We start from the raw sequence: 11,419 nt of genomic DNA, 5'->3' as shown, positions 1-11,419 counted from the left end.
TTCCGAGTCTCTATGTAAAGAATTGCAAGAAATTTTTTTCCGAAAAAGATGTGAATTGGGAAAGATTGGTCGACGAAATCTGAACCAAAAACTGAACCTTGATATACCCGAGAACGAGATTTTTTCATTACCACAAGATGTATTGGCTGCTGTGGATTACCTTATCGGGGTGAAATTTGGAATGGGTACACTCGATGATATAGATCACCTTAGAAATCGACGGATTCGTTCTGTAGCAGATTTATTATAGAATCAATTTAGATTAGCTCTAGGTCGTTTAGAAGATGCAGTTAAAAGAACTATACACAGAGCAACCAAGCGCAGATCAACTCCTCAGAACTTGGTCACTTCAACTCTATTAAAAAACACTTTTCAAGATTTTTTTGGTTCACACCCCTTATCCCAATTTTTGGATCAAACTAATCCATTGACGGAAATAGCTCATGGGTGAAAATTGAGCCATTTAGGTCCTGGGGGCTTAACAGGGCGAACTGCTAGTTTTCGGACACAAGATATTCATCCCAGTTATTATGGGCGTATTTGTCCAATCGATACGTCCGAAGGAATGAATGCTGGACTTGTTGCATCATTATCTATTCATGCAAAGATTGGTGATTGTGGTTCTTTACAAAGTCCATTCTATAAGATCTCCGAGAGATTGAGAGAAGAACATATGGTTTATCTACTACCGGGAGAAGATGAGGATGAATACTATCGGATAGCTACGGGAAATTCTTTGGTGTTAAATCAAGGAATTCAAGAGGAACAAATTACTCCAGCTCGATACCGACAAGAATTTATAGTTATTGCATGGGAACAAATCCATTTTAGAAGCATTTTTCCTTTCCAATATTTTTCCGTTGGAGTTTCCCTTATTCCTTTTCTTGAACATAATGATGCGAATCGTGCTCTAATGGGTTCTAATATGCAGCATCAAGCAGTTCCACTTTTTCGACCCGAGAAGTGCATTGCCAGAACTGGGTTGGAAGGTCAAGCAACTCTAGATTCAGGAAGTGTAGCTATAGCTACACAAGAGGGAAGGATCGAGTATATCGATGCTATAAATATAACTTCATCGGTTAATGGAGACACTGTACGAACAGAATCGGTTATATATCAACGTTCTAATACCAATACTTGTACGCATCAAAAACCTGAAATTCATCAAGGGGAATGTGTAAAGAAGGGACAAATTCTGGCGGATGGTGCGACTACGGTAGGCGGAGAACTATCTTTGGGAAAAAAACGTTTTAGTAGCTTATATGCCATGGGAAGGATACAATTTCGAAGACGCAATACTCATTAGTGAACGTCTGGTATATGAAGATATTTATACCTCTTTCCATATCGTAAGATACATGATTGAAATCTGTATGACGAGCCAGGGTCCTGAAAGAATCACTAGAGAAATACCTCATTTAGATGCTCATTCACTTCGTCATTTGGACGAAAATGGTCTTGTAATGCTAGGATCTTGGATAGAAACAGGTGATGTTTTGGTAGGTAAATTAACGCCTCAAACAATAGAAGAATCATTATGTACCCCAGAAGGAAGATTATTACAAACCATATTTGGTATTGAGGTATCCACTGCGAGAGACAATTGTCTCAGAGCACCTATAGGTGGAAGGGGTCGAGTTATCGACGTGAGATGGATCAATAGAGTAGATGATTCCGGTGATAATGCAGAAACAGTACACGTATATATATCACAAAAACGTAAGATACAAGTGGGTGATAAAGTAGCTGGAAGGTGTTATCACAAAATCATGTACTAAGGGCTGCTACCTAGCAAGATTTCATGAAACTATTTCAAACCAGGCTCTTAACTAAGGCTTAGCCTCCTTAGTCTGAGAGGGCTCTCTCATAGGTTATTGATATTGAACAAGATGGCTAACTCTTACAAGACACATGAAAAATAAGCTGGCTGGACAGAATTGCTTCCCATTGGGCTTATGGAGTCTCATACATTTCAGTAAACAAAAGCACTGTCTTTTCATGGAAGTCAAGGCTCTTTACATCAGATGTTCAAACATACTTTACAAAACCACAGCTTGCCAAGCATACAGGAAGTCAGAGCATTAAACATGAATTCTGAGTGATTATGCTGTAACAATACTGTAAAAAGAACACTAAGAGAATATACCACCATACATTTGAACAATATGATCTATTGAGAATCTTGAGAAGAAACAACAACTGTTTTTCTATTACTGTAATCTGCGTCACATAAACCAAAACAGTCTTTTCTAAAAACATCCAACCCTTTGTTTATTTCTCTTTCAGCTATTTATAAAGTTCTCCTACTTGACTCCGATTCCTCTGAGGGGAATTCGAAGTCCTTTCCTAATGACACCTATTCACTTTTAAACTAACTAATAAAAGCCACTTTCCTACTAATTGACAGCTCTGGACTCCTAAAACAATTAAAACTCTAATTCTACATCATGCTGGAAAAAGCATTTATTACAACCAAGCTTCACTCTCTGCCAAGTGGATTACTATAGCGGTAGCTTTGATGGCCTTAATTACAATGAACTTCATTCTTTGACATCTGCTTACTTTCTGGCGGTGGCTGTGATGAAACTTTAATGCTCCATGTTTGTCTTTAATGACATATCTTTCTGTTACCCTGAAACATAGGCCCCTGTTTGTCGGTCTTTGATTTGCCTCAACATATTCGAATCCTAAGGAGTATGCTTTTATCCTTTAATAAAAAGAGCGGGCTGCCACGTCCTTAATGTGCTGTAGGCTGTAATGATGGACAGGTGTCTCACTTTTTTTAAAATTCCCGCTTGTATACCAAACTGCCTGTTTATGTTAAAAACACCACCTACAGCAGTTTCGTAGCGCGCTACGAAACTGCTGTGTGATTTTAAAAAAAAACACAGTTTTTCTCTAAACTCCTCACAAAATTGAATAGCTGCTGTTTGCTAGGCTTCACAGTTCACCATTTGAAGGATATTGCCATCGTAGACAAACCCACTGGTTGCAGCTGTTGCTATTGGTCATTATGGAAAAACTACCCTGTTGGTGGCTTCCTTTAGATTCTTGTCAAAATATGGGTATGGATTTGGATCACAGTATGCTGGAAGCTTTTCAAACTTCAAGAGAAGATGACGGAAACGTGATTCAAACCACCCTCTCCAACTCTGAAAATCATCTTCATCTGAAGCTGTAACATGGATTTGAATGAAAAAATCATAACTAGAGCAGAAAGGAAACTGTTCAAAGAGTACATTCCAGTCACCACTATTTGGCAAGGTGCTCCAATTTAACTCCATTTTCATTATTGCATCCCAGCCACGTGAAAATTCTGACTTGAGTCTTTGTAGGGTGCTTCTTGTAACATTGTAACTGCGGCAACTATAGGGGTACACTGGTATGATAATTGGTATATGGTGATGTCTATTTGATCCATCATAATAATCAGGCTGGGTCTCCACCAATGTCACTGGAGTTGGCCACTGCCAATGTGCATATATCCAAAAGAATCTTGAAACCAGCATACTGACGGTGGCATTTGGAAACATTTGGCAAACCCGTGCAACAAGCACAGCCCAGTGTATTCCTTCAGGAAACCCGAAAGTATGTGAATATATTCCTCTCCTCTTTGCCCAAAACTTGATACATCTCAGGGTGGAACGGAAGTTCTCAATCTTGGGTACTAGCTGAAGGATCCGTGCTGTAACTCTGCATCCATTCAAACTTTTGACAGTTGTATCATCAATATTCTCAAGCAATTTTTCATCGAGAATATCCATATCTTCTGGAATTGTTCTCAGACTCATTTGTCTTCTGACATGCTTCTTGCAAAGCTTGAAATGTCTTGAAGTTCTTTTTCAGTAGTGATAAGATAGCCTTTTGCCTAAAGATCGCCCCTAAAGTCTTATTTTTACAATTAAAACAGAGACAGACCATGCCATCCCATTCCTTGAAACTAATTGGAGGAAGAGGATTACAGGGTTCAATAAGTACAACCGAGGAGTCAACCTTTGGAGGAGGCCTGAAATTGTTCTTGCCAACTTTGAAGAGATGTGAAACACGAGCTAGCAATTTAGTATTCACTGAAAGCCGGAAATACAAATTATCTCCTGGATTTGCAACAAGTCTCATAACAAACTCTCTTTGGAACATGATAATGGCACATCTAAAAATTGGTCTGTGTGATAACAATTTAAATGTAAACGGAGAAGATATCTGGTAAGGAATATTTGCTACACACACACATCGAAATAAGGCAGTTCACATTTGAGAACATCTCCTTGAATGGCCTGCAGCCGAATGGCATTGCTTGTGCCTTGTACCCTGCGCTGCAATTCCAACACCATACGAGGATCCAAACCGATTGCTATTACCTTCTTGGCTACCTCTGATACCTAGTTCTGCGTTTTCTCTGATACCCACGGTTCAGAATAAAAATACAATCAATACCTTATCACACTCTGCATCAACTGAACATATTGACTGTAACAAATACCCATTATTATTGTACACAATTTTGAGATGACAAATACGGTTCTGTTGGTTCCGAAGACTAAAGTTGCAGGCCCTTGCTTATGCGCTCCCAATGCACTTATGATATTTCCAAGTGCCAATAAACCCTTGTTAATGTGAACACCTTCTTTGAAACGGAGACCATCCGCACCTGTCTTCTTGGCTCGTTCAGAACCTGCAAGATCCACTAAGTGAAGCTTTGCACATAGAAAATCTTCACACCGATCTTCTGCAGTACCTGGATCACCACTTAATGCCGCATCCCATTTCCTCGTATTCACCATGTTGATTGTAAAGATAGCATGAGAACGACTGGATTGATTATTCATGTTAGTGCTTCCAGTAGCTCGACACAACGACCCTTGAGCTAAAACAGAAGCCATTTCTTCTTGAGCGGTGACATCTATCTCTGTTACACCTGTAAGATTTATTCCACCATTAGCTGTTTCCCGAATTTGTATGGGTGACTTTACATGGAGTGTTGGCTTTCCACTACCCGGACCATCTAGCTTCGCTGCAGCTGGAGGATTTGGGTCAAGTAGATCATGCACTTCTTCTTTCAGAATCAATCATTACAGTTCTGCTGTTTCCTCCAAGAGAATCCTATCTCCTCCAGCGCCATTTGTATTATCACTTATGTTGGTGCCAGACAAACGAGCTGGAATGGCGGTTCCTATTGAAAGTGCATTATGTTCACCTCATAACCACCGCAACTTTTGCTTGTACAACTGTCAACCGTCTCTTTGCAAGCACCCATATTATGACAGGTTGCATTACCGCCAACTTGGAACATGAGTGATACAGAAGGGCAACTCATTTCCATTCCTTACACATAATGATATTCCCCCGGTACCTTTAGCAGAAAATGTTAGCTGAATGCTCTTCTTTTCCTGAGCTCCACTGGGCATTTTTTCCTGCTGTTTCCAACAGTGTATGTACAGTGCGTGGTAGAACATGTGGAGGTAAAGAGGTTGTCACAAGTGTAGTTTTTCGCCTTTTACAAGTTGCTAAAACTGTAGGAACATGTTTCTGGAAAGAGAAAAGCAAGCTGGATCTTTTTCAAGATTGAGAAGTTCAAATGACACATATGATGACTGTATAAAAATCAATCTTTGAACATGAAGTCTTACTCCTGTGTAGCAGTTATCAACAATTTTGCAAATGTCTTGATCTAGCTTTGCTACATCTACCGGAATTGTAAGGTCAATCTCCTTGAGACCGAAGTAAAGAGCATTCACCGAAGTATTGGGTAAAACATCACCAGGATTTACCATAATGCCCTCAGCCACAAAAGAAGTAATTATTAAACATGTTTCCTCTTGAAGATTAATCTTAATGAGCTGCAACTGAACAACTGTTTGTGATGGACCAAGAAGGCTCTGGTGTGGCTCTAAACACTGCAGTGTCAATAGTAGTAAGCACCATTCGGGCAGGAACCTTATCATCAAAATTTAGTATATGAACCTTCTGCTGAAAGCTCGAGCCAATCCCCAATTTCGTAGCGCGCTACGAAACCGCCTAAACATGTAGCGCTGCGAAGCTGCTAAAAGAATTCTGGCGCTGCGAAAACACCCTGTCTTTAAGCTAGGCTAAAAATTTTTGGCAACAGCATTTTCAGTGATAACAGTGGCTCCACTTGGGATAGTGTGCCCTTGTGGTACACTAAGAACTCGCAGGTCCAGTGCCTTACCCATTTATGACAAACAGAAATTTGCTTAACAAGCATGACTGTAGGAGAAAGAAAGCTACATCTACTGAAAAATGCTCAGTTGACCTTGAGCTTATTTGTATTTACCTATACCTACCTACCCTAACAATTTCAACTTCCTTCTGCTCAATCAATATGAAATTTCCAATGTAGCCAATCATTTACCTTATCTGACATTTGAGTCCTTTGGTTGCATCGGAGTTCAGAGCTACAATGGTATTGTGATGACCGCTGCCACTGGAATTGTCTCGGATCTTTATAAGTAAACTGAAACATTGGAGAGTAAAACTCTTCCATGTAATCAGCTATAGGATCCCAGAATACACGATCAGCTTGATTTTTCTTGTAACTTTCTGGCTGTGCAAACTGATCTACAACAGCAGTGTGCATCTCCTCAAGCGTAAAAGAAAAAGGAACCAGCATTCTTTCCTTGTGTTCTGTCACAGAAAGCTTCTGAAAATAATGATCATGATCATGAAAACTATATGCCTGAATTTGACCTTCTAAACCTTCAATGTCTTTCTCAATGTCTTTGGCAAATTCATCAAAAAATTTCATCTTATCCTCTGCCTTGCAGTCAAAGGATTTTAAATATGAGGACAAGGACAAAGAAAAATATTCATTTGTTTCTTCTTTGCTATAATCATTATTCCATTGTTTAAAATCTGCAACTGAGGGAGAGTCTGCCACCAACTCTGACCTATCTATCCATTCCTCCAAAAACATGAGCCAAAGGTCTTGAAATGACTTAATGGATTTGACAGGAAAGTTTTCCACCCATTGTTTGCATTTCCCTTGAAGTGAATCATAGAATAACCTTATGCAAACATCCTCATGTTTAACTCTAAGAAGCTCAGCAAAATGACAGAAATCTGAGATATGCTTCAGAGTTAAACTCAAATCTTTTCCATTAAATTTGGGACCATTCCTTAGAAAATATGCATCCTTGGGAAAATGATTTGGGAAACCATGAATTCCTGAGAAATCTATGCATGCATACCTTGAACTAAGAATGGCAGCTTCTGGGTCCTTCATAACTCCAGTGGAATCACCATGAATGTATGAACTTTGAATTCTTCAACAATGGAGTCGCCAAGGTAGATTTGCAGCCTCGAAAAACCTCTTTGAACTCCTGCTACCTTCAGAAATTCAATCTTAAAATTACGGGAGTGAGTAATCTTCAGTCTCCCGGCAGACGCACCAAAATGTTATCACAAAATCATGTACTAAGGGCTGCTACCTAGCAAGATTTCATGAAACTATTTCAAACCAGGCTCTTAACTAAGGCTTAGCCTCCTTAGTCTGAGAGGGCTCTCTCATAGGTTATTGATATTGAACAAGATGGCTAACTCTTACAAGACACATGAAAAATAAGCTGGCTGGACAGAATTGCTTCCCATTGGGCTTATGGAGTCTCATACATTTCAGTAAACAAAAGCACTGTCTTTTCATGGAAGTCAAGGCTCTTTACATCAGATGTTCAAACATACTTTACAAAACCACAGCTTGCCAAGCATACAGGAAGTCAGAGCATTAAACATGAATTCTGAGTGATTATGCTGTAACAATACTGTAAAAAGAACACTAAGAGAATATACCACCATACATTTGAACAATATGATCTATTGAGAATCTTGAGAAGAAACAACAGCTGTTTTTCTATTACTGTAATCTGCTTCACATAAACCAAAACAGTCTTTTCTAAAAACATCCAACCCTTTGTTTATTTCTCTTTCAGCTATTTATAAAGTTCTCCTACTTGACTCCGATTCCTCTGAGGGGAATTCGAAGTCCTTTCCTAATGACACCTATTCACTTTTAAACTAACTAATAAAAGCCACTTTCCTACTAATTGACAGCTCTGGACTCCTAAAACAATTACAACTCTAATTCTACATCATGCTGGAAAAAGCATTTATTACAACCAAGCTTCACTCTCTGCCAAGTGGATTACTATAGCGGTAGCTTTGATGGCCTTAATTACAATGAACTTCATTCTTTGACATCTGCTTACTTTCTGGCGGTGGCTGTGATGAAACTTTAATGCTCCATGTTTGTCTTTAATGACATATCTTTCTGTTACCCTGAAACATAGGCCCCTGTTTGTCTGTCTTTGATTTGCCTCAACATATTTGAATCCTAAGGAGTATGCTTTTATCCTTTAATAAAAAGAGCGGGCTGCCACGTCCTTAATGTGCTGTAGGCTGTAATGATGGACAGGTGTCTCACTTTTTTTAAAATTCCCGCTTGTATACCAAACTGCCTACTGCCTGTTTATATTAAAAACACCACCTACAGCAGTTTCGTAGCGCGCTACGAAACTGCTGTGTGATTTTAAAAAAAAACACAGTTTTTCTCTAAACTCCTCACAAAATTGAATAGCTGCTGTTTGCTAGGCTTCACAGTTCACCATTTGAAGGATATTGCCATCGTAGACAAACCCACTGGTTGCAGCTGTTGCTATTGGTCATTATGGAAAAACTACCCTGTTGGTGGCTTCCTTTAGATTCTTGTCAAAATATGGGTATGGATTTGGATCACAGTATGCTGGAAGCTTTTCAAACTTCAAGAGAAGATGACGGAAACGTGATTCAAACCACCCTCTCCAACTCTGAAAATCATCTTCATCTGAAGCTGTAACATGGATTTGAATGAAAAAATCATAACTAGAGCAGAAAGGAAACTGTTCAAAGAGTACATTCCAGTCACCACTATTTGGCAAGGTGCTCCAATTTAACTCCATTTTCATTATTGCATCCCAGCCACGTGAAAATTCTGACTTGAGTCTTTGTAGGGTGCTTCTTGTAACATTGTAACTGCGGCAACTATAGGGGTACACTGGTATGATAATTGGTATATGGTGATGTCTATCTGATCCATCAGAATAATCAGGCTGGGTCTCCACCAATGTCACTGGAGTTGGCCACTGCCAATGTGCATATATCCAAAAGAATCTTGAAACCAGCATACTGACGGTGGCATTTGGAAACATTTGGCAAACCCGTGCAACAAGCACAGCCCAGTGTATTCCTTCAGGAAACCCGAAAGTATGTGAATATATTCCTCTCCTCTTTGCCCAAAACTTGATACATCTCAGGGTGGAACGGAAGTTCTCAATCTTGGGTACTAGCTGAAGGATCCGTGCTGTAACTCTGCATCCATTCAAACTTTTGACAGTTGTATCATCAATATTCTCAAGCAATTTTTCATCGAGAATATCCATATCTTCTGGAATTGTTCTCAGACTCATTTGTCTTCTGACATGCTTCTTGCAAAGCTTGAAATGTCTTGAAGTTCTTTTTCAGTAGTGATAAGATAGCCTTTTGCCTAAAGATCGCCCCTAAAGTCTTATTTTTACAATTAAAACAGAGACGGACCATGCCATCCCATTCCTTGAAACTAATTGGAGGAAGAGGATTACAGGGTTCAATAAGTACAACCGAGGAGTCAACCTTTGGAGGAGGCCTGAAATTGTTCTTGCCAACTTTGAAGAGATGTGAAACACGAGCTAGCAATTTAGTATTCACTGAAAGCCGGCAATACAAATTATCTCCTGGATTTGCAACAAGTCTCATAGCAAACTCTCTTTGGAACATGATAATGGCACATCTAAAAATTGGTCTGTGTGATAACAATTTAAATGTAAACGGAGAAGATATCTGGTAAGGAATATTTGCTACACACACACATCGAAATAAGGCAGTTCACATTTGAGAACATCTCCTTGAATGGCCTGCAGCCGAATGGCACTGCTTGTGCCTTGTACCCTGCGCTGCAATTCCAACACCATACGAGGATCCAAACCGATTGCTATTACCTTCTTGGCTACCTCTGATACCTAGTTCTGCGTTTTCTCTGATACCCACGGTTCAGAATAAAAATACAATCAATACCTTATCACACTCTGCATCAACTGAACATATTGACTGTAACAAATACCCATTATTATTGTACACAATTTTGAGATGACAAATACGGTTCTGTTGGTTCCGAAGACTAAAGTTGCAGGCCCTTGCTTATGCGCTCCCAATGCACTTATGATATTTCCAAGTGCCAATAAACCCTTGTTAATGTGAACACCTTCTTTGAAATGGAGACCATCCGCACCTGTCTTCTTAGCTCGTTCAGAACCTGCAAGATCCACTAAGTGAAGCTTTGCACATAGAAAATCTTCACACCGATCTTCTACAGTACCTGGATCACCACTTAATGCCGCATCCCATTTCCTCGTATTCACCATGTTGATTGTAAAGATAGCATGAGAACGACTGGATTGATTATTCATGTTAGTGCTTCCAGTAGCTCGACACAACGACCCTTGAGCTAAAACAGAAGCCATTTCTTCTTGAGCGGTGACATCTATCTCTGTTACACCTGTAAGATTTATTCCACCATTAGCTGTTTCCCGAATTTGTATGGGTGACTTTACATGGAGTGTTGGCTTTCCACTACCCGGACCATCTAGCTTCGCTGCAGTTGGAGGATTTGGGTCAAGTAGATCATGCACTTCTTCTTTCAGAATCAATCATTACAGTTCTGCTGTTTCCTCCAAGAGAATCCTATCTCCTCCAGCGCCATTTGTATTATCACTTATGTTGGTGCCATACAAAGGAGCTGGAATGGCGGTTCCTATTGAAAGTGCATTATGTTCACCTCATAACCACCGCAACTTTTGCTTGTACAACTGTCAACCGTCTCTTTGCAAGCACCCATATTATGACAGGTTGCATTACCGCCAACTTGGAACATGAGTGATACAGAAGGGCAACTCATTTCCATTCCTTACACATAATGATATTCCCCCGGTACCTTTAGCAGAAAATGTTAGCTGAATGCTCTTCTTTTCCTGAGCTCCACTGGGCATTTTTTCCTGCTGTTTCCAACAGTGTATGTATAGTGCGTGGTAGAACATGTGGAGGTAAAGAGGTTGTCACAAGTGTAGTTTTTCACCTTTTACAAGTTGCTAAAACTGTAGGAACATGTTTCTGGAAAGAGAAAAGCAAGCTGGATCTTTTTCAAGATTGAGAAGTTCAAATGACACATATGATGACTGTATAAAAATCAATCTTTGAACATGAAGTCTTACTCCTGTGTAGCAGTTATCAACAATTTTGAAAATGTCTTGATCTAGCTTTGCTACATCTACCGGAATTGTAAGGTCAATCTCCTTGAGACCGAAGTAAAGAGCATTCACCGAAGTATTGGGTAAAACAT

The 11,419-nt window shown here is 39.6% G+C and overlaps 1 pseudogene; it reads right to left on the bottom strand.

Moving 5' to 3' along the window:
- Positions 1-5,504: 5,504 nt before the first annotated feature.
- Positions 5,505-11,069, bottom strand: LOC149169032 (uncharacterized; annotated as a pseudogene).
- Positions 11,070-11,419: the final 350 nt, after the last annotated feature.

The sequence above is a fragment of the Pinus tabuliformis genome, chromosome 4_2 (assembly GCF_031772625.1).
Source record: "Pinus tabuliformis cultivar Carrire ecotype Pingquan chromosome 4_2, CPIR1, whole genome shotgun sequence".
In the NCBI taxonomy this organism is placed as follows: Eukaryota; Viridiplantae; Streptophyta; class Pinopsida; order Pinales; family Pinaceae; genus Pinus; species Pinus tabuliformis.
This window is presented reverse-complemented; position numbering and strand designations above follow the sequence as displayed.